This window comes from Moschus berezovskii, chromosome 21 (assembly GCF_049115385.1).
Source record: "Moschus berezovskii isolate FMDL1 chromosome 21, NW_MosBer_1.0, whole genome shotgun sequence".
NCBI lineage: Eukaryota > Metazoa > Chordata > Mammalia > Artiodactyla > Moschidae > Moschus > Moschus berezovskii.
This window is the reverse complement of record NC_142480.1, coordinates 39321683-39346006: the sequence shown is the minus strand read 5'-3', so window position 1 is coordinate 39346006 and position 24324 is coordinate 39321683. Positions and strand designations below refer to the sequence as shown.

At 47.9% G+C, this 24324-nt stretch overlaps 1 pseudogene; it reads left to right on the top strand.

Moving 5' to 3' along the window:
* The first annotated feature begins 2905 nt into the window (after positions 1–2905).
* On the top strand, positions 2906–3061 carry LOC148774537 (large ribosomal subunit protein eL39 pseudogene; annotated as a pseudogene).
* The last annotated feature ends 21263 nt before the right edge of the window (positions 3062–24324 follow it).

The window sequence follows — 24324 nt, the reverse complement described above, 5'->3', positions numbered from 1 at the left end:
GGAGCTTCAGCTTCAGCCTCAGTCCTTCCAATGAATATTCAGAACTGATTTCCTTTAGGATTGACGGATTTGATCTCCTTGCTGTCCAAGGGACTCTCAAGAATCAACTGTCAACACCACAGTTCAAAACCACAGTTCTTTGGTGCTCAGCCTTCTTTATGGTCCAACTCTCACATCCGTACATGACTACTGGAAAAACCATAGCTTTGACTAGTTGGGCTTCCCTTGTGGCTCAGCTGGTAAAGAATCTGCCTGTAATGCGGGAGACCTGATCCCTTGGTTGGGAAGATCCCCTGGAGAAGGGAAAGGCTACCCACTCCAGTATTCTGGTCTGGAGAATTCCATGGACTGTATAAAACATTGGGTCGCAAACAGTCGGACAGGACTGAGCGACTTTCACTTTCACTTCACTTGACTAGACCGACATTTGTCAGCAAAGTAATGTCTTTGATTTTAAATAGGCTGTTTAAGTTTATGATAGCTTTTCTTCCAAGGAGCAAGAATCTTTTAATTTCATGGCTGCAGTCAGCCCCCGTGGTGATTTTGGACACAAACGGTTAGGTTACTGTGATGCATATCAGTTTAGAAGCTCATGACCAGCATTTTAAAAGGAGATGGAAGGGTGAAGGCACTGCACCCCATCCTTGAAAAGCTGCCTGGCCCCTCTTGGGTGCTGGTCACTGTCCCAATCTCTCTGGGCAATAGGGAATGGAAGGGGGAGGGGCCTGAAGGGTTACGCTTTCTTTCAGCTTATCATGAGAGAGAGAGAGCACAACTCTCCTGATTAAAACTGGTTTCAGTTCAGTTCAGTTCAGTCGCTCAGTCGTGTCCAAATCTTTGCGACACCATGAATCACAGCACGCCAGGCCTCCCTGTCCATCACCAACTCCCGGAGTTCACTCAAACTCACGTCCATTGAGTCGGTGATGCCATCCAGCCATCTCATTCTCTGTCGTCCCCGTCTCCTCCTGCCCCCAATCCCTCCCAGCATCAGAATCTTTTCCAGTGAGTCAACTCGTCGCATGAGGTGGCCAAAGTATTGCAGTTTCAGCTTTAGCATCAGTCCTACCAATGAACACCCAGGATTGATCTCCTTTAGAATGGACTGATTGGATCTCCTTGCAGTCCAAGGGACTCTCAAGCATCTTCTCCAGCACCACAGTTCAAAAGCATCAATTCTTCGGCGATCAGCTCTCTTCACAGTCCAACTCTCACATCCATACATGACCACGGGAAAAACCATAGCCTTCACTAGATGGACCTTGGTTGGCAAAGTAATATCTCTGCTTTTTAATATGCTATCTAGGTTGATCATAACTTTCCTTCCAAGGAGTAAGCATCTTTTAATTTCATGGCTGCAATCAGCATCTGCAGTGATTTTGGAGCCCAAAAAAATACAGTCTGACACTGTTTCCACTGCTTCCCCATCTATTTCCCATGAAGTGATGGGACCGGATGCCATGATCTTTGTTTTCTGAATGTTGAGCTTCAAGCCAACATTTTCACTCTCCTCTTTCACTTTCATCAAGAGGCTTTTTAGTTCCTCTTCACTTTCTGCCATAAGGGTGGTGTCATCTGCATATCTGAGGTTATTGATATTTCTCCCTGCAATCTTGATTCCAGCTGGTGCTCCTTCCAGCCCAGCGTTCCTCATGATGTACTCTGCATAGAAGTTAAATAAGCAGGGTGACAATATAAACCTTGACGTACTCCTTTTCCTATTTGGAACCAGTCTGTTGTTCCATGTCCAGTTCTAACTGTTGCTTCCTGACCTGCATACAGGTTTCTCAAGAGGCAGGTCAGGTGGTCTGCTATAGCCATCTCTTTCAGAATTTTCCACAGTTTATTGTGATCCACACAGTCAAAGGCTTTGGCATAGTCAATGAAGCAGAAATAGATGTTTTTCTGGAACTCTCTTGCTTTCTCCATGATCCAGCGGATGTTGGCAATTTGATCTCTGGTGCCTCTGCCTTTTCTAAAACCTGCTGAAACATCTGGAAGTTCATGGTTCACATATTGCTGAAGCCTGGCTTGGAGAATTTTGAGCATGACTTTACTAGCGTGTGAGATGAGTGCAATTGTGTGGTAGTTTGAGCATTCTTTGGCATTGCCTTTCTTTGGGATTGGAATGAAGACTGACCTTTTCCAGTCCTGTGGCCACTGCTGCGTTTTCCAAATTTGCTGGCATATTGAGTGCAGCACTTTCACAGCATCATCTTTTAGGATTTGAAATAGCTCAACTGGAATTCCATCACCTCCACTAGCTTTGTTCGTAGTGATGCTTTCTAAGGCCCACTTGACTTCACATTCCAAGATGTCTGGCTCCATGTGAGTGATCACACCATCGTGATTATCTTGGTCATGAAGATCTTTTTTGTACAGTTCTTCTGTGTATTCTTGCCCCCTCTTCTTAATATCTTCTGCTTCTCTTAGGTCCATACCATTTCTGTCCTTTAAGTCCAAAAAGAGTCTAGAAGAAGGGGATGCTGGTAAAGTACGGTCACAGTGAATGTAAACCCTTGAAATAGCCATGTACCCTTACCCTATCCCGCCTACCCCCCAAAGTTAGTTTCCCAGGCTCTAGTTTATTAAAACATCTTGAGTTCTGTGATGATTTCAGAAAACTGTTAGACCGTACAACTCTTGTCCATACAACTGGATAAAATCTTTGACGGCCTTATGAGGAGATGTTGTGGCCCAGAAATCTGCTAAATACACTCACAGGTCTCCCAGTGCCCATTCTCTGGTCCCCAGTAACTCCTTCAGTGACAGCTCTGTTGATGGAGACTTCATCCAGCCCCAGTGGACCCCCCGCATGTCACAGGTTTAGGAAATTTGGGTCAAAATGAGCAGGCTTCAGTTGTTAACCTCGAATTGTCAAAACTCTTACGTGGCTCTCCTCACCATGTCTTCTCACAAGACTTTCAGGATCAAGCGATTCCTGGCCAAGAAACAAAAGCAGAATCGTCCCATTCCTCAATGGATTCGAATGAAAATTGGCGATAAAATCAGGTACAATTCCAAGAGAAGACACTGGAGAAGAACCAAGTTGGGTCTATAAGAGGCCTCACATAAAAAGTGGCACACATGTAAGACCACTTTTTTAAGCAGCCAAATCACAGTGAGAACATCACTACTGTAATGCTTGGCCCCGATGTTTCTTATTTCCTCACTATTAGTCTGAGACTCAGTAATAAATATGAAACATTGGAACTGTTATTGTATTATATGGTTTATGATGACGTACTGAATAAATACTGTCAGATAGGAAAAAAAAAAAAAACTCTTATGTGGCCTCTGTTAAAAGTCACATTATCCCTATAACCATTCTGGATATACTTGACCAGAGTGCATTTGTCCCTGAAGCTAAAGAAGAGTGTACAAATTATACTCTCAGGCCAGGAAGTGTGTCTTCAAACTGGAGGCAATTCCCATCATATTGACCTAAGTGCTGACTGGACCACAGCATTCAGGGAAATTCCACAGAACCCAACAAACAGAAATTGACACCGCAATGGCCAGGATCCAGGTTACTAGAGTGTGGAAAGGACCTAATATCAGTCCCCAATGCAATGGCTTTGAACAGTGAGTGATCTACTGTCTTCCTCTACAACTGATTGCCAGTTTTGGCCAATCTTGGTTTTTGTCCCTTTAATTTTATTGGCAGAGTTTCTGGGTTTCTCTGGGTTTTGAAAATAGACTGATTATTACATGACTTCTCCTTAACCAGGGCAACTGGTAATCTTTACTTCCTTTGAGCTTATATAAAGAAATGTTTTTGAATACTCCTACTTTAAGAATGGTGAAATTTTGTCTAGAAAAGTGCTTATAGCTATGTAATTAAGTGAATTTTAATTTGTGTGATTTGTGCTTATGTGTGGTTTTTTTTATTCTTTTTCTGTGCATTAACTAAATATTCCACCTCTAGTTTATTCTGAGAGCACACTGATCACTTTCACGCCTTTTATCTGTTGTCAGAATACTAAGGCTTTTACCTTTCTGTGCGTGCTTCCAAATCTACTACTATTAATTTCCAATTGAAGCAAATAGTTTGGGGATTAATTTTGTCAGCCATTATAGTTGTTCTGAATAAAAATTTAATTCAATTCAATTTTTCAATTCAATTCAGTCGCTCAGTCGTGTCCGACTCTCCGCGACCCCATGAATCACAGCACGCCAGGCCTCCCTGTCCATCACCAACTCCCGGAGTTCACTCAAACTCATGTCCACAGAGTCGGTGATGCCATCCAGCCATCTCATTTTCTGTCATCGCCTTCTCCTCCCGCCCCCAACCTTTCCCAGCATCAGAGTCTTTTCCAGTGAGTCAACTAATTTAATTACCATCTCTCAAAAAGAAATACAATAGATTAAGAAAAATAGGAGATATGAGAGTGTATCATGCATTTAAAGATATGTCATGCTTTATAAAAAACTTGTTTCACATAGACAGGAAATAGATCACAAAGGAAAATATTTTGCCTGCTGTGAGCTATGACCATGAAGTTTGAAATTCATTGTTCTCTAAGGACTTTCCAACTCTATAATTTGATAGGTGTGATAGAAACTCTATCATTCATTCAAAAAGGATGTATTGTGTACCTCCTTTTACCCCTCGAACACTGCTGGAACCCGAGGCACATGAGGTCGTTGGCCTTAGTATCAGGACTGTGGGGCTTCCTGGGTGACTCAGCGGTAAAGAATCCGCCTGCAAGGCAGGAGATGAGGATTCAATCCCTGGGTTGGGAAGATGCCCTGGAGAAGGAAATGGCAACCCACTCCAGTATTCTTGCCTGGGAAATCCCATGGAGAGAGGAGCTTGGAAGGCTACAGTTCACAGGGTTGCAAAGAAAGTCGGACATGACTTAGTGACTAAACAGCAACAACAACAAAAACATCCAGACTGTGAAGCAAGGATAGCTGGCCTTTTAAAACAATTTATTTTTAATTGGATGATAATTGTTTTATGATGTTGTGCTGGTTTTTGCCATACAACAACATGAATCAGCTGTTTGTTGTTGTCCAATTGCTAAGTCGTGTCTGACTCTACAACTCCATGGAGTGCCATGCCAGGCTCTTTTGTTTTCCACTATCTCTGGAGTTTGCTCAAATTCATGTCCATTGAGTCAGTGATGCTATCTAACCATCTCATCTTCTGCTGCCCCCTTCTCCTTTTACCTTCAATCTTTCCCAGCATCAGGATCTTTTCCAATGAGTCAGTTTTTCTTATCAGGTGGCCAAAGTATTCAAGCTTCAGCTTCAGCATCAAACCTTCCAGTGAATATTCAGGGTTGATTTCCTCTAAGATCAACTTGTTTGATCTCTTTGCAGTCTAAGAGACTCTCAAGAGTCTTCTCCAGCACCACAATTTGAAAACATCAGTTCTTTGGTACTCAGCCTTCTTTATGGTCCAACTCTCACTTTTCATGACTACTTGAAGAACCATAGCTTGAACTACACGGACCTTTGTGGCAAAGTGTCTCTGCTTTTTAATACTGTGTCTAGGTTTGTCATAGCTCTCCTTCCAAGGAGCAAGCATCTTTTAATTTCATGGCTGCAGTCACCATCCACGTTGATTTGAAGCCCAAAAAAATCTGTCACTGCTTCCACTTTTTCCCTTTCTATTTGCCGTGAAGTGACAAGACCAGATGCCATGATCTTAGTTTTTTGAATGTTGAGTTTCAAACCAGCTTTTTCACTGTCCTCTTTCACCCTCATCAAGAGGTTCATTAGTTTCTTTTCACTTTCTACCATTAGAGTGGTATCATCTGCATATCTGTTGCATATCATCTGCATATCATAGGCTGTTACACCTCCCAGCAATCTTGATTCCAGCTTGTGATTCACTCAGCCTGGCATTTCACCAGGGAAGCCTGGCATGCTGCAGTCCATGGGGTGGCAAAGAATCGGACACGACTGAGCAACTGAACTGACTGATTCTGCATATAAGTCAAATAAACAGAGTGACAATATACAGCCTTATTGTACTCCTTTCCCAATTTGGAACCAATCAGTTGTTCCATGTCTGGTTCTAACTATTGCTTCTTGACTCCCATACAGGTTTCTCAGGAGACAGGTAACATGGTCTGTTACTCCCATCTCTTTAAGAATTTTCCACAGTTTTTTGTGATCCACACAGTCAAAGACTTTAGTGTAGTCAATGAAGCAGATGTCTTTCTGGAATTCTCTTGTTTTCTCTATGATCCAACAAATGTTGGTAATTTGATCTCTGGTTTCTCTACCCTTTCTAAACCCAGCTTGTACATCTGAAGGTTCTTGGTTGCTAAAGCTTAGCTCGAAAGATGTTGAGGATAACCTCGTTAGCATGTGACATGAGCACAATTTACAGTTGTTTGAACATTCTTTGGCATTGCTCTTCTTTGAGATTGGAATGAAAACTGATATTTTCCAGTCCTGTGGCCCCTGCTGAGTTTTCCAGTTTTGCTGACATAATGAGTGCAGCACTTGAACAGCATACTATTTTAGGATTTTAAATAGTCCAGCTGGAATTTCATCACCTCCACTAGCTTTGTTTGTAGTGATGCTTCCTAAAGCCTGCTTAACTTCACATTCCAGGATGTCTGGCTCTAGGTGAGTGACCACACCATCATGGTTATTTAGGTTATTAAGACCTTGCTTGTATAGTTATTCTGTGTATACTTGCCAGCTCTTCTTAATCTCTTCAGTTTCTATTGTGGTGAAGGGTCTTGTGTAATTCAATGAAGCTATGAGCCATGCCATGCAGGGCCACCCAAGAAGGGTGGGTCATAGTGAAGAGTTCTGACAAAATACGGTCCACTGGAGAAGGAAATGGCAACCCACTCCAATATTCCTTCCTGAAGAAACCCATGGACAGTATGAAAAGCCAAGAAGATATGAGTGCCCTGCCCCCATCCCCGGTTGGAAGGTGCCCTATATGCTACTGGGAAAGAGCAGAGGACAATTACAAATAGCTCCAGAAAGAATGAAGTGGCTGGGCCATGGAGGAAAAAAGGCTCAGTTGTGGATGTTTCTGTGGTGAAAGTAAAGTCCGATGCTGCAAAGAACAATATTGCATAGAACCTGGAATGTTGGGTCCATGAATCTAGGCAAACTGGATATGGTCATGCAGGAGCTGGCAAGAGTGAACATCAACATCTTAGCAATCAGTTAACTAAAATGGACGGGAACAGGCAAATTTAATTCAGATGACCATTATATCTACTATTGTGGACAAGAATCCCTTAGGAAAAATGGAGTAAACTTCATAGTCAACAAAAGAGTCCAAAATGCAGTACTTGGGTGCAGTCCCCAAAATGACAGAATGATCTTGGTGCGTTTCCAAGGCTAACCATTCAACATCACAGTAATCCAAGTCTATGCCCAACCACTGAAGCCAAGAAGCTGAAGTTGACCAGTTCTGTGAAGACCTACAACACCTTCTAGAACTAACATCAGAAAAAGATGTCCTTTTCATCAAAGGGGGTTAGAATGCAAAAGTAGGAAATCAAGAGATACCCGGAAAAGCAGGCAAGTTTGGCCTTGGAGTACAAAATGAAGCAGGGCAAAGGCTAACAGAGTTCTGTCAAGAGAACATGCTGGTCATAGCAAAACCCTTTTTCCAACAACCCAAGAGACAACTCTATACATGGATGTCACCATTTGGTCAATACTGAAATCAGATTGATTATTTTCTTTGCAGCCAAAGATGGAGAAACTCTGTACAGTGAATCAGCCATCAGCTCAGTTCAGTTGCTCAGTTGTGTCCGACTCTTTGTGACACCATGGACTGCAGCACCCCAGGCCTCCCTGCCCATCACCAACTCCCGGAGTTTACTCAAACTCAGGTCCACTGAGTCGGTGATGCCATCAGTCAGTTCAGTCGCTTAGTCGTGTCCAACTCTTTGCAACCCCATGAATCACAGCACGCCAGGCCTCCCTGTCCATCACCAACTCCCGGAGTTCACTCAAACTCATGTCCATTGAGTCGGTGATGCCATCCAGCCATCTCATTCTCTGTCGTCCCCTTCTCCTCCCGCCCCAAATCCCTCCCAGCATCAGAATCTTTTCCAGTGAGTCAACTCTTCGCATGAGGTGGTCAAAGTATTGGAGTTTCAGCTTTAGCATCAGTCCTTCCAATGAACACCCAGGATTGATCTCCTTGAGAATGGACTGGTTGGATCTCCTTGCAGTCCAAGGGACTCTCAAGAGTCTTCTCCAACACCACAGTTCAAAAGCATCAATTCTTCGGCAATCAGCTCTCTTCACAGTCCAACTCTCACATCCATACATGACCACGGGAGAAACCATAGCCTTGACTAGACGGACCTTTGTTGGCAAAGTAATGTCTCTGCTTTTTAATATGATATCTAGGTTGGTCATAACTTTCCTTCCAAGGAGTAAGCGTCTTTTAATTTCATGGCTGCAATCAGCATCTGCAGTGATTTTGGAGCCCCCAAATATAAAGTCTGACACTGTTTCCACTGTTTCCCCATCTATTTCCCATGAAGTGATGGGACCGGATGCCATGATCTTTGTTTTCTGAATGTTGAGCTTCAAGCCAACCTTTTCACTCTCCTCTTTCACTTTCATCAAGAGGCTTTGAGTTCCTCTTCACTTTCTGCCATAAGCATGGTGTCATCTGCATATCTGAGGTTATTGATATTTCTCCCGGCAATCTTGATTCCAGCTTGTGTTTCTTCCAGCCCAGCGTTCCTCATGATGTACTCTGCATAGAAGTTAAATAAGCAGGGTGACAATATACAACCTTGACATACTCCTTTTCCTATTTGGAACCAGTCTGTTGTTCCATGTCCAGTTCTAACTGTTGCTTCCTGACCTGCATACAGGTTTCTCAAGAGGCAGGTCAGGTGGTCTGGTATAGCCATCTCTTTCAGAATTTTCCACAGTTTATTGTGATCCACACGGTCAAAGGCTTTGGCATAGTCAATAATATATCCATTCCTCTTGAATCTTTCTTCCATCCCCCCATCCCACCCCTCTAGGTTATCACAGAGCACTGGTTTGAGCTCCCTGTGTTATGCAGCAACTTCCCACTAGCTATCTATTTTACATACAGTAATGTATATGTTTCAACACTGCTCTTTCAATTCACTCCACCCTCTCCTTCCCCCACTGGGTCCACAAGTCTGTTCTCTATGTCTGTATATCTATTCCTGCCCTGAAAATAGGTTAGCTGGACTTTTTTGTGTCATAAACATCTTTGGCATCTCATGAAGTCTTAGCATGATGTTTTTAAATGCATCAAAACAAAACACAGATTACAGAGGAAACCAATTATGTCAAAATAATGATCAAAATATTTGTGAAATAGTAGTATATGTGCCTCTTTATGAATGCAGTAGGTCTAATAACTTCTATAATTTCTGGCAATACATATAAACAATATTTCAAATGATCTGCTACAGCTGTCATGTGATAGGAGAATATCTGTGATTTGAATTGGTAACAAAGCCACAGGTACTACTCTTACTTCTGGAGCTTATTGCCTACATTTATAATGATTGGAAATATTAAGTTCTAGTTAGAGGTTAAAGAAAACATATAATTATTTTCTACCAAAAATCACAGATCCTGCAAAGGCCAGTAGCAGAGCAAATCAGGAGAGAACTGCTCATGCAATTGCCTGCCATTTAAATATCTATAAGCTTGATCTTGTGGATCAGGAGGGATAGAAAGGATTTTAGAAAAAAATCAAGTGAAAATCCAAGCTAACTGTGACATAACTTGGGTGTACAGCCTGCCCTGAAAAGCTCTGCAGAGCATCAGGGGGCCACCCTGAAAGACAGCAACCCTGCAGAGAAATAGCTGTTCCCAGAGAGAGGCTTGCTGCCTTTCCAGCCGGAGGCTGAGGCTGAGGTAAGTAAAGTGACACAAGGTCACAGTGCCCACTGTGACTTCCCACTCGACTTCTCTCCTCTTCCGTTCACTCAGAGCCGCAGGTCTGAGCATTTTAAAAGGGGAAGGAGCCTTGCAGGTCTACCCCACACCTATCTCCCTCTACACAACCCCATCATGGAATCATCAGGCCTCTGGTTGCACACCTCCAGAAACAGGGAGCTCACTACTTCCTTGAGAGGAAGGGTTGCGTCTGCTCCAGTTCCAGGAAGACTTTGTCAACTTCCTAGGAAACACCCGAGTCAGTGGGTGTGGAGTAGGGTGCAGGTTTAAGCCTTGCTTGCTGCTCAGCACACGTAGAGGGAGGGGGACATCTATGGGCTGTGTCTGTCCTGTGAGGGCTCTCAAGGAACTCCAAGCGGGCTTCCCGTGGTCCTTCCCTGAACCCCATCTGGCAAAGCCTGATGTCAGGAACTCCACGTCAGGCTGTGTGGGGTTCATCCTAGCCTCCCCCCACTGGCCCCCACAGCTGGCCCCTCACTCTCCTCCTCGCTGTTCTCCCTTCTCCTGCCCAACCTGCAGTCTGGCGTCACATGGTGCCTTTCTCTTACGGCCAGACCCCTCACTCCACCCCCAAAGATTCTCCCACTCTCGGATCAGCTTGCCTTCCTTCTGTCCCCCCTGCCCCACCGACAGGCCCCCAGGCCCCTCTCGTTTTCAGATCGGGTATATAAGGGTTAAACAGCTCGGGCTCTAGGGCCAGAATGCCTGGGTTCAATCTTGGCTGCTCCACTCTCCAACTCTGGGTAAATTATATACGGTAGATAACATACATAAGAGGTTATGGTAAATAACATCTCTGGGTTAATAAGATAATTTCCTTATCTCTAAACTGGGGATAATCATGGTACCTTCCTTTTACCATGGTACTTTCCTTTGATATGAGGATTAAAAGAGTTAATACCTGTAATGTGCTTAGAACAGTGCTTTTCACATAGTAAATAATAAATGTTCACTATTATTACTCTTACAATTATTTTCTGGGTGGTTGTAAACATACAACTCACCTTTAGGAAGGTCTCAAAAGTCTCAAGGTCCCCTTCCTTCACTGGCTCCCTGGACACCTAAACATATTTGCATCTCTGAAGCTAATAGACAGGGAAACCCTTAGACATCACCCAGAAATGATCTACTCTGTGCATTTCCTCACAAGGAAACTTCTAGAAAGTTATGAGGACCCTTCCTCTTCTAAAGCAGTGATCTCACATACCCATCATTAAAAAATGTTTGTTGTGCACCCCCATATGGAGAAGGAAATGGCAACCCACTCCAGTATTCTTCCCTGGAGAATCCCATGGACAGAGGGCCCTGGCAGTTCCTCTGAGCAATTCCATATGTGACTATTATTTATAAATGATGTGTACGCATTACTCTGCTAATACATTTGTGTATCTTATAGAACAAAAACAGAAATAGAATTTTAAAAAGATGAAATATGGCCTTGCCTGGTGGTCCAGCAGTTAAGAATCTGCCTTACAATCCAGGGGACACTGATTTGATCCCTGGTCCGGGAAGATCCCATATGCCGTGTAACAACTAAGCCTGTGTGCCACAGCTCCTGAAGCCCGTGTGCCCTGGAGCCCATGCTCTGCAACAAAAGAAGCCACCTCAATGAGAAGCCCATGCATCACAACTAGAGAATGGCCTCTGCTCGCTGCAGCTACAGAAAGCCCACACATCAATGAAGACTCAGCACAGCCACAAATAAATACATGAATGAATATTTTTTAAAAGATGAAATAAAAATAAATATAATCAGGAGGGCTAATCTTTTCTTGCCATATCCCAGTGGATGGTCTTGCTCAGTTTCTGGTATACACAAATCCCAGATCCTAACACCTCCAAATTTTTGTTTTGGTTTTAAACATTTGGAGAGATGCAATGGTGAACGTATGACTGCAGCCATGCACTGAGAAACACAACTGCACAGAATACTTGTGATCATGCTGCATAGGGGTTAATGCTGTTTTACACAGAGAAGGAAACTGACCCTAAGAAAGGGAAAGTGACGTCTCCAGTGTCACTCAGTCAGCAAATTGCGGAGTCGGGTTGAAACCCAGGCTGAATTGGGAGATGGCTATATTTTTTTTATTCCCAATTCCATAGTTTTACGAGAGGGGAAGGTAGGGAATAGAAAGTCACAGGAAGGACAGGGGTGGCTGAGAGGGGTGGGGACAGAACTCTTACTGGGCCAGAGGCAGGAGATTGGGTTCATATACAAACCCACGGGGATCCCACTGCTCCTTCTCCAGCTGGTCTGGGGAGGCTGAGTCAGGAAACTTCCTGGAAAATGGCTTCCTACCGAGCAACCTGGGTCCCTGGGTAGTCCCCATCCAGTCTGGGCAATCTCCACCCAAAACACAGTCCAGAACTGTGGAGCCACCAGCTTGGGGCTTTACTGGTGTTGGCCAGAGGGTGGCAGTCACTGCCTGCCCTTGGTCACTCGGCCCATGCAGGCGGAAAGGGATGGAGTAGCTGAAATCGGCTGTCCTGGGCTCCTCCAGACCCCAGAGGCAGGAACTGCCTACTGCTCAGTCCCTGCTTTGGGACCCCAAGCAAGGGCGTCTCAGGCCTCAAATTCCTTACCTCGAAAGTGGAGGTCATAATACCATGTCCTAAACCGCTAATGGTTTTCAAAGCGTGGTTCCCAAATCAGTAGCATCAGCGTCACCTGGAAATTTTTCAAAATGTGAAATTCTCAGGCCCCATCACAGACCTGAAGCTGGGCCCAGCAGTCTGTGTTGAGAAGCCCTCCAGGGTGACTATGATGTAGGTGAACTTGTGCAAACCAATGATCTCACCCAAACGAGAAGATGGAGGAGGAAGCCGGCTATCAAGGATTATTGTTATGCTCCTTGGAACAAGGTAGTGGTTCTCACAAAGCCTGGAGGGAGGAGGATAGAAACCCCATTTTCTTCAGGTGCCCTGGGGACCGAGCTACGGGTTTCCCCTTGGCAATCCCTATAGGCGTTGTCTAGGAAGATCCCCCAAGGGAGTGTGAGCAGATGGTAGAAGCAGGGGAAAGAGAGCCTGGGGAGGTGCAGCTGAGGCCCTCACCCTCCGCACACACCTGACCTAAGGGCTGCAGCCTGTGGGAACGGCCTGGGGATCTGATTGGCCTTGCACCCAATCACCAACCAGCATGGTTCTATTCGATTCGATTCACCAGCTGCTGGCCACGAGTTGACTGTCACCTCCTGCCCAGGGCTATTGTGTCAATGTCCACCAGCCTGGCTTGAATGGGGTTAGGCTGGGAACACACAAAGGCATCAGATGGAAATGCTGCTGCTCCCAGTGATTCTCGCCAGGCCTCTAGACCATCCTCAAAGGAATCAGCCTTTGAATCAGAAAAGCCATAGCCTGTCTGCTTTTCCCTACATCAGAAGTCTAGGAATCACAAGCCCTCATTTTATAGAAGGGTCTTCCCAACTGGCGCTAGTGGTGAAGAATCTGCCTGGCAATGCAGGAGATACAAGAGACACAGGTTTGATCCCTGGGTTGTGAAGATCTCCTGGAGAGGGAAATGGAAACCCACTCCAGTATTCTTGCCTGGGAAATCCCATGGACAGAGGAGCGTGGTGGACTAAAGTCTGTGGGGTCACCAAGAGTCGGACACGACTGAGCACACAGCACACAATTTTATAGAAAAGTTGGCAAAGCGAACAAGGTTAATGCAGAACACCTAAGTTAAGCCACGGGAAAATGGGAATGGGAACCCAGTCTCCCTGAGGCCCTGGGCAGGTGGTATCTCTGACCCTGAGGGCCAGAGTCCCACCTCTTCCAACTACCCACAGTGCCCACACCACTCAAGAATGGGCAGGAGCCAGGGGTGAACTCACTGGAGACTAGGGGACTGGGTCACACTCCTGGGGGAGTGCAGCTGTGCAGAGGGAGGGACAGCGGCTGGGCAAGCCCAGTAGGATCTAGAATTGTGCCATAGCTGGGGCCCACACCACGACTTTCTGGGCACTTACCGAGTGACACAGGAAGCAGCAAAGTCACGCTGCGAAACAGGCTGCTGGAGAAATGGAGAGTGTCAGAGGATGAGCCAGGGAAGCCAGGATGGTGGGCTGTCAAGAGGAGGCTCTGAGTCCAAAACTGTGGTGGGAATTGAGTGGGAAGCTGTAAGCCATTCCTACAGTCTGCAGAGAATGAGACGGGACAGGTTGGTAGGTGAGGGTGATGAGGAAGGTGGAGGGGGGTCTACCTGAATGATGAGAGTCTCAGAGGAGCAGGAGGAGGCGGAGCAGGGGTTCCAGTCTTGAGCTGCTGAATGTTTAACAGCAGGCTCTTCAGAGAAAGCATCAAAACCTGGTTCATAGCATAGGCCAATTACTGTGGTGTAAATATAGCTCCCGTGGGTGATTTCAAGTTACTGACATGATGTCACTGACCAGTGCACAGAATCTGCTCTGGTAAACTGATACGCGAGGCTCTGGCACACCACTGGTGATTTTTGACCCAGGGTGTGTCCGGGGAGTGCATACCCTGCAGTGTCCACTCCAGAGGCTGCTCTGGGAAAAGCAGCATCAGAATAAGGGACTGTGAAATTTAGGAATGTTTACTTGCAAAGTTAGGGGGAGTAAGGGTTGACAGCAGAGTACAGAAGGCAGGATTGCAAGGAAATGCTGAGCCGAGGGGCCTGGACTTGGGAGGCAAGGGGGCAAACCGAGCCCTGCAAAGAGAACTCACGGCCAGTAGAACTTGGGGATCTCTTCCCCTCCACAGCTTAAGCCCAGAATCTCTAGCCAGGACAAACAGGTGCCAGCACCAAGCTGGAAAGCTTGGGAAAGCACCAGGTATTTTGTGTTGAATGCATTTCTGAAGGACAAAGGGAATAAAACAAAACAAAAGAAGATTTAAAACAGCCTTACCACAAAGCTCCCCACCTCCCACAGCCCTGACTCAGGGAGGGAGCTGAGGTCCAAGCCGCACACCAGACAGGAATTTCAAATGCATTCCTGGGATGCTCAGTTCAGCTGAAAGTATCAACATTTTCCCTTGTCTGCCACTGCACCAGAGTTAAGAGCAGAAGAATGAAAGCATGTAGAGAACCTGCTGGGCAGTTATATCAAAGATGCCCCAGGAAGCTGTGCGGTGTGGCAGCCAGAACAGGGAACACTGGGAACTGTTATCATTCTTGCCCTTGTTACTGATAAAATTAGCAGCAGCACTTATTGTATGCCACGCATGAAGCTGGCATTTCACCCAAATTATCTCCTTTAGCCACTAGAGGATCTAGAAGGGAATGTCTCTGGCTGGCCTCTGCCAGAGCCCTCTCCTGGCCTTAGTTTCCTCTTCTATCTCTCCAGGGAGCCCATCGGCTCTGAGGTAACTTCCAGTCTTGACCTTCAGATCCATCTCGGCTGTTCTGGACCGAGGTGTTCTGCTGGCTGGTTGGCCATGTCGGCTGTGAGCTACCTGTGTTGCACATAAGGGGTACTTTCTGCACAGCCCTGAGTGTCCCTCAGCCTCACCTCTCAGTCCAGCCACTCCCCCAGGCCCTGCTCAGCACAGGTTTCAGTCAGCTCAGCCCAAGTGGAAGCCGATGGCATCTCCCCTCTCCATGACTCTCCACTTTCCTGCTTGGGGAGCTGCTCCATGTTCTCCTGGAAGGGTGGGGGAAATCACAGCTAGTGGGGTGGCCCTGACCAATGTGGGGCAGAAGCCACCGGGCAAGTGTCCCCCAGTTCTGAGACACCTGTCATATGACCCTTCAAAGGCCCAACGGGGTCAAACGCCAGTCGCAGGCTCTGGGTGCCAGCCCAGTAATACATCCTCGGTTTGGCCTTCCCTCTGCCCTGTTTCACCCCTGTCTCTCCATCCAGCTCTTGGGATTGTTTTTCTAATAAGCTCCCAGTTTGGCAGTCTTGGCCTCAGGCTCTGCTCTGGAGGGAATCCAGGCTGAGTTTCCAAGGGCCCATGGCTGAGGATAATCCACCATTTGACAAAGTAGGGGTGACGCTGTGTGCTAGTGAAGTTCTCATTCCCCTGCGTTCAGATGACTTCTGGAGGAGTAAGAAGGCCCATGGAACCAGGGAATCTCTGAGGGGCCTTGCTCAGCCCTGGGGAAGTGGGTATAAGAGGAAGGTCTGGAGCCAGGGGAGATCAGTGAGGAGCCTGTGCTGGGTGGGTCGGAGTGTTGATGAAACGATGAAACCTCATCACATTGGTGGGGAGAGGGGTGGGTCATTGCTACTGAGGTGTCCTGTGCGTGCAGAGCTGAGTTCTTCTCTGAACAAAGGCCTTGATGAAGAGGAACTGATCAGGTCCTCTGTAGACCTCAATGCCAGAACCGGGGAGAATGAGGCTGGGGTAGGGGGTGCCAGCCAGCAGATACCAGCTGTGGGCACTCAGTTATGAGACTGAAGGTTCTGCCCTGCCGAGGGTTCCCGGAGGAGAGGCAGTATTCAGGTGGGGAGAGGAGGTTATACTCCCTGGAACAGCCAGCTATAAGACAACAGCATTGCAAGGAAGGAATGGAGATGCAGATGCAGAGAATGGATTTGTGGCCCTGGTCAGGGAGGGAGAGAGTGGAACAAATGGAGAAAGCAGCCTCATTACACCTGCACTATCGGGTGTAAGATGGACGGCTGGTGAGAAGTTGCTGTGTATCACAGGGAGCCCAGTCTGGCGCTCTGCGGTGACCTGGAGGGCTGGCATGGGGCCGGGAGCGGCTAGGGAGGGAGGGGATATATGTCCGGTTGTAGCTGATTCACGTTGTTGTATGGCAGAAACAAACACAACATTGTAAAAATTAAAAAACAAAAACAAGATAATAGCATCTTTGGCCTGCAGAGACCTGGGGGTTTGGGGTGGGAGTGGAGGTGCCTAAGCCTCCTCCACAGACTTCTGCCAGGCAGTGCTGGTCAGAGGAGTGAATGCAGGCTCTGACCTCAAGGTGGGGCCACAGAGGGGTGTCTGAACTCCCGACCAGAAGGTTCTTTGTCACAAGCACACCCATTCCACAGTGCAGGGACTGCCTCCTAGGGGTGAGCCTCTTGTTCTGGGGAAGATGTACAAGGTGTAGCCTAACAGCCTGATGTGGGACTGGCAGAGCAGACCCCAGCACCACAGTGTAGCCTCGGGGCCCTCCCTGCCCTGTATGTTCTGTCTCCTCCTCCGTAGTCACTTTGGATTTGCTCCTGTTTCTGAGCTGCTGACAGCAGGGCTGCAAAAGGCTGAAGGGAGCTTAGACTCAGGACAAACTCTCAGCCCAGCACTGCTCCATCCCCCCAAATCCACTGAATCCACACCAGGATATTCCCCTGGGCAACCCCGTACTCACAGCCCCCAGATCTTGGGGACGTCTGTTGTGCAGAGCTGTAAGGTCCACTTGAAGTCCTCACCTATTGCGTTTGGGACCCTCAGTCTGGGGTGTGGCCCTGCCTCCTTGGCCTCAGTGTTTGCTTTTCCTGCATGCAGATTCCTCTCCCCCCGCTGTGGCTTCTCTCACAGTCTCCAAGCCCAGCTGGTCATCAATGCCCTGTTCAAGCCATGCAGGAATCCTTCTCTGAGGCCCCTTTAGGGCCTCTTTTTGTTCAGGTCCAGGAGTGGAGACAAAGCCGCTGTGACAGGAAGGTGGAGGGAGGGCAGTAATAGGATCAGATGTGCTCAGGTGATGGATCAGTGGGGTGTCTGGGTGCTGGAGGCTGTACCCCATGAGTTGACCTCACTCCATGACAAAGCCTCAGAACATGGAACCAGAAAGACAGTCGGGGAAGCAAGGCTAAGGGTTTGGGGCTGTTGAAATCTCCATGACAACCAGGCTGAGGCTACCAGGATGTGGATAACCCTGTTGTCGTTCAGTCGCTAAGTCACATCCGACTCTTTACGACCCCATGGACTGCAGCACATGGGCTTCCCTGTCCTTCACCATCTCCCAGAGTCTGCTCAAACTCACGCCCATTGAATCGGTGATGCCATCCAACCATCTCATCCTCTGTCATCCCTTTTTCCTCTTGTCTTCAATCTTTCCCAGCACCAGGGTCTTTCCCAACGAGTCGACTTTTCACATCAAGTGGCCCAAGTATTGGAGCTCCAGCTTCAGCATCAGTCCTTCCAATGAATATTCAGGGTCGATTTCCTTTATAATTGACTGCTTTGATCTCCTTGTAGTTCAAGGGACTCTCAAGAGTCTTCTCCAGCACAATTTGAAAGTATCAGTTCTTTGGTGCTGAGCTTTCTTTATGGTGCAGCTCTCACATCTGTACATGACTACTAGAAAAACCATAGCTTTGACTATACGGATCTTTGTTCGCAAAGTGATATCTCTGTTTTTCAATATGCTGTCTTCTGCTGCTACTGCTGCTAAGTCACTTCAGTCGTGTCCGACTCTGTGCAACCCCATAGACGGCAGCCCACCAGGCTCCCCCGTCCCTGGGATTCTCCAGGCAAGAACGCTGGAGTGGATTGCCATTTCCTTCTCCAATGCATGAAAGTGAAAAGAGAAAGTGAAGTCGCTCAGTCATGTCTGACTCTTTGCGACCCCATGGACTGCAGCCTACTAGGCTCCACTGCCATGGGATTTTCCAGGCAAGAGTGCTGGAGGGGGGTGCCATCGCCTTCTCCAAATGTGCTGTCTAGGTTTCCCTATTGCGGGAAGGGGGCTGGAGGCAGAGGTTCATGGGAAGAATGGAGGGCTTTCAGCAAGTCCTGCTGCGATGTGGGCTGGGCAGTTCAGAATGGTGAAGCCACACTGTCCTCTCTACCCTGCGCCTCTCCCCGGGGCCTCCCTACTCTAGAACCATGCTTCTCGCCCTCCTGGCGGGAGCTGGGCCTCTGGAAGTCTGTCCCTCCCTGTTTCCTGGCCCTCCTCTCTCTTTGTCCCCAAGCCAGAGTGCCACAGGCAGACTGACGGCCTGAAACCCGCTCCGTTGTCAGGCTGGGTTCTACCCTGGGTTTGGCCACTACTGAGAGAGGTGCCTTCAGCTACTTATGTCTCAGTTTTCTCATCTGTAAGAGACGAGAACGTCTTGGGGTTGTTGTGAAGGCTCAGTTGATGAGATGACTATGCCACACTTCGCACAGGGTTTGGCTCCCAGAAAGTGCTCCATACGTAGGAGCGATTGGGGGTTGAGTCACTAGTTTTTGTGTCATCTTTCATTTTGCTAAAAGGCAAACTGAGGTATAAAGAGACGGCAGGTCTGACGGAGACTCTGAGACGGGCCAGTGGCAGAGCTGAGCCCTTGAAGCCCACTCCATCCAAAGCCCTTTTTGGCTTCAGTGAGGGGCCAGCTAGGACGTCAGGACTGCTGGCACCTCCTCTATCCTGTCTCCCACCCTCCACATCTGCTCTGTATCTGCTTTTAAGAAGGGCCTGGCTTTCAGGGGTTTTGTCAAGGTGGAGGACCAGGTTCTGGGCTCCAGGGAAGGCCCAGGCTCTGTGCTGGCTCTGTGGGAGGATGGACTGGAGACACTGGCTTTGGCCTTCAGAGGACGGGAGGCCCCACTGTGCATCAGAGCCCTTCAAGGCCTCCCCTGGGACTTGTCCACAAAGTGAGGGGAAGGGTTTGGGAGGGCAGTTAGGAGACCTGGGCTCTGGCCTCAGCTCTGCCCCCAACGAGCCATGTGCTTGGAGCACATCACGGCTCTCCCTGAGACCCCATTTTCTTAACCACACAAACACAGGCACTCTGAGGTGGCCAAGGTCTTCATCAGCCCAGAAGGCTTGGCAGGGGATGGTTCTGTCCTCACGGAAAGTGATGGCTCCTGGGGCTAGGCCTCTGGGGGTGGGGGTTCCTGTCCTGTAGTGGCTGCATCAGCAGACCCCCTGTCACTCAATTTGGCAGCTCAGTGTCCAGGGGCAAGTGGTCTTTGAGAGGCATAACATATCTGTGTCAGAAATGAGTTATGTGATCCACCATGGGGCCACGATCATGCCTCCTGGCTCTATGCCCTCCCCCAAGAGACTTGCTTTGTCATCCGGTCCCTGTATTTGCATGCACCGTTGCCTGGCCACCCCTTGGTCAGCTGGTGGCCACAAGGGACTCGTTGGAGGCCCATTATCGGCCATGGGTTGTAAGGGATGATGGAGGGCAGGCCCATCTGCACACACATTAGGCCTTTATCTTGGAGGTGGTGGGGAAGATGAATGAGGCCTGTCGCTAGGCTTCTGCTGCCTGGGGGAAGATCAGGGGTCTGAGACAGACCCTGGGCTGGATACTAGAGGGAAGTGGCCCTCACTCACCTCTGCGGACAGAACCAGATGACAGAGGCTTGAACAGAGATAGCTGGAAGGAGTCAATAGTGAAGAGGCACACCAGAAAAACCACACAAGTTGACTGGAGGCATTTCTGCTTGGCCTGTGCCAGTGCTTCTCCCATTACAGCTGATGTTTGATAGAACTGGGGTTCCATTTGCATTGTGTTAAGTCCAGGCTGACAAAATCCTCAGACCAGCTGATTCACACTCTTCAGTATATGGTGGGGAAACTGAGGCCTGAGAAAGCCAGGGGCTTATCCAAGGTGGCTTCAGGAATCAGCAGCAGAACCAGGACATGAACTATTGTGATGAACTTCCATAGATATTCCTGCTCCATTCGGTGCAGAGCCAGCTCAACACACCCCCAGTGATCCTAAAGTTCAGATTCCCAAGGGCTGCAGAGGGCAGAATGCGGCTTTTGCTCATTTCTGGACCTTTAAGAGTTGAGCCTTAGGCTGGGGTGGCCTCTAGATGTGGGACGCTGGCTTGTTTCAGAGGTTGAGGCAGGGCCAGCAGCCCAGCAGAGATGGGAACAGAGGACTTGAAGCCGAAAGGGCTGCTTCCAGCCTGCCTCCACCAGCTTGTTTTAGCTCACCCATCCCCCGTGGACCTGGGGCACAGTCCTAGCTCCTTGACCTGGTGCCTGAGGCCTTCTGCCCACTTCATGTGCCCCTCTCAGGAAGGCAGCTGGTCTCAGTGCCACTGGCCCCGGGGAATCTTCCTCTAGACTCTCACAGTGCACTGTTCCAAGGGCTGACGTACTGCCTGGTTTCAGGCAGCATGTCGATAATGATCGTCGTTTCCATGCCGCTCCTTTGAAAGAATTACATACACTCTATGCCTGACCTGGTTCCCCAGTCCCAGCACCAGCAGAGGAGCTCCGTGAATGAAGGAAGGAATGACGTGACTAAAGGCCCAACCCTTCAGGAAAGGGTTTCGGGCATATTTGCCAAGAGCCCTGGCATGGCCCTGCCCTCTGTCTCATCAGTCCCACTCCTGGAACAGTTTCTAAGGAAGTAATCCAAAAACAGAAGGGGAAAAACCTACAGAGACACAGATGCTCACTGCAATGCTCTTCATGGAGTTAAAGAAAAAAAGTGTAAGTCTTAAACGTCTAATAGAAGGGGTCTGCTTGTTAAGCAAATTAGTGTACATCCATATGATGGAATTCTCCACGCTGGATATTCTGAAATTAGGAGGAAAAAGAAAGAGTAGGAGGGTATTTAATTCTGGAACATTTGAATATTATGTAAGTGCATTATGTTTGAATTGCCACCTTTTTCTTTAAAAAAAATCTATTTATTTGGCTGCGTCAGATCTTAGTTGTGGCTCACAGGATCTTTGTTGCATCATGTGGGATCTTTCCTTGTGGTGGACCAACTCAGTAGTTGCAGCACATGGCATCTGGGATCCTAGCTCCCTGACCAGGGATCGAACCCACGTCCTCTGCACTGCAAGGTGGATTCTTAACTACTGAACTGCCAGATGAGTCCTTGAGGTGCCACTTTTTGATCTACTGCTTTTCTACCTACACATGGATGATACTCTTCTGGATTCTCAATTTTGTCCTACTGATCTGTTTGTTTATTCCTATGCCAATGCCCAAGGTTTTAAAATACTAAAGATTTCCGAAATATTTTATGTCTGGTGAGATGAGTTCTCCCTCTTTGCTTTTTCTTTTCAAAGTTGTTTTGGTGATCTTTGTATATTTATTCTTCCACATAAATTTTAGAGCCAGCCTGTCAAATATAAAAAAATCCTATCACTATTTTGACTAGACTTGAATTTATAGAGTATCTTGGGATAGAAAACTATATAATATTGAGTCATCCCATTGCATTATTTTTGAAAATTTTAAAAAAAGTAAAGTGAACACCATACTGCAACATGGAAACTGCTTATGCTATAAAAGTAAGAAAATAAATATAGTTCCTATTTGAGGGGAAAACTGGAAGGAAATGTAAAAATACAAACAGAGGTTATTTTTCCATTTTCTAATTTTCCTGTAAAATACTTTAATCTTTAAAATATATGCACATATTTTTAAAAAGAAGGACATTGACAAAGGAGAACGTATCTCCAAAATGAAGCCCAGGGTAAGGAAGAAACTCAAACGTGTTTCATCAGAAAAGACTAGGGGTTCCTGGGGACAGGAATTTTGGGGAGGAGATGGCACAGTCCAGTCACATCTTCTGGCTGACACGTCTGCATTGCTGCTGTGGCTGAGTCCAGAGCCCCACAAAAGCAGAACCAGCTGAGCGAGGAAAGGTGAATGAGCCAGGGCATCTCACAGGCTGTGCCACTGATGGAGGGGGCACCTCTAGGAATTGCAGGCAGAATGCACATACGGTGGAGAGGGTCTGATCTAGATGCCTGAGGCCCAGTACAGCCTGGGAATCTGTACATCTCCATACATGGGGCTGAGAAGCCTTTCTGCGCCTATACCACTTGATACCTGACAGTAGACTTGCCTCTTGGAGTGTCTCTGGTGAGCAGCGCTAAGGGCTGGTGTGGGTTGGGGAGAAGTGGTCCAGGGCTAGTCAAGTCAGAAAACAGCTTGACAGCCGAAAGCCGCATCTACACAAGGGTCAGCAGAGCCCCATCTTGGTGACTGAAGCACAGACAGCTGGGCAACGTGAAACAGCCTGTCATTTACTGATCTCTTTCATCGCCCTCCAGAAAGTGGGCAATGCCTAGAAGAGATTTCCAAAGGCTCTTCATAAGTTATGCACAAGGATTTGATGTCCAGGATGTGAAGCTGTCAGGTCAGTTTTCAAAGTGAGCCTGTGAACAGCAGAACAGTGTTGTCATTTTCAGGTTAGGAATCCTGGCATCTAAAAAGTAGGCAGCGCCAGCATCCCCATCCATTGTCTTACTTAACTTTACAAACACTCCATCCGGGGAGGGGATGGACTCCAGAGTTTATCGAGGAGGATGCTGCAGTTCCTTGAGAAGGGAACTGACTTGCCCCGAGGCCCATGGCAAGAGAGTGATACAGCCCACATCAAACCTGGGTCTGCCGCACAACTGCACCAACAGGCTTCTTGGTGACCCACAGCATTCTGCGGTTTCCTAGTGGTTGAAACAAATTTCCAAGCAGACATTTTATTCTCCCACCCAACAACCCCACTCCCCATCCCCTCCAGGACAGTCATGTCAGCTGTCAGCGGCGATGGATGTGTCAAGGCAGAGAAAGAAGATGGATGAGCCATGGTTAATGAGTTAGTGAGTCTGATACCCTCTTTGTGGGCTGGGTGGATGGCTCTAATGACTGCGGGGCCTAGCCTCCCTGAAGGCCAGCAGCCCAGTCACTACTATTCTTCATTTATGCCCCCCCAGATAACTTTTCAGGGAACCCCCACCTCCCCTTGTAAGATCCACTCTCCCCATCTCTGAAGCACCCATGCCAAATAGGAAGAGAGGCATCTGAGCTTTGTTAGGGACAACCCAAAGGCGGCATCAATAATGGCCGCATTTCAAGGAGGAGGAAGGGGCAGGAGGTGGGTAAAGGCCTTCCCAGCCGAGGCGTGAGGTCACCTGGGCCCAGAAGAGCCTCCAACTCAGATGAAGGCAGGAGCTCCATCCCAAGGGTCTCACTCGCCTCGTAAAGCCAGGTGTAGCCCCGCTTCTTGGATCATATTTTTGCTTCTCTCTACCGTGGGGAAAATAGGACACAGAGAATGATGAAAGGCCTAGGACAAAAGCCCCTAACCACCATTACCACCTGCTCCACCCTCAGGGGAGGGGCATAGATTAGGAGCCTGATAAGCTCATCAGATCCTGGGGCCTCCCACTGGACTCCAGAGAAGCAGCATTGATTGGAACCGGGCCCCAGATGCATGGGGCTCCAGCCTCCCCCTCTGCCTTCTCCTCCTCTGTCCTGTCCACCCCCATCTCCAAGACCTCTTGGCTGTCAGCCCTGAGGAGCACAGCAGACAAAGGCCTGGGAAGGCAGGGATGTGTGCAGCCCCCAGAACAGCTGCTCTATGGACGTGCATACTTGTGGAACCGACCAAGAACCCACCTAGAGAAGTCCTCTCATTCAATCACCGACTTATCTACTCACTGGGCATCACCAAAGTCTGCTCTGTATTGTGCCCTGGGCTGGGCACTCAACCAGAGCTGCTCTCAAGCTAGGCAGAACACGGAGGTATAAATATACAGGATGGTGATGCTCTAAGAGTGGTATGATGGGGGCTGCCAGGTGCCAGAGGCAAGGGTCTGGGA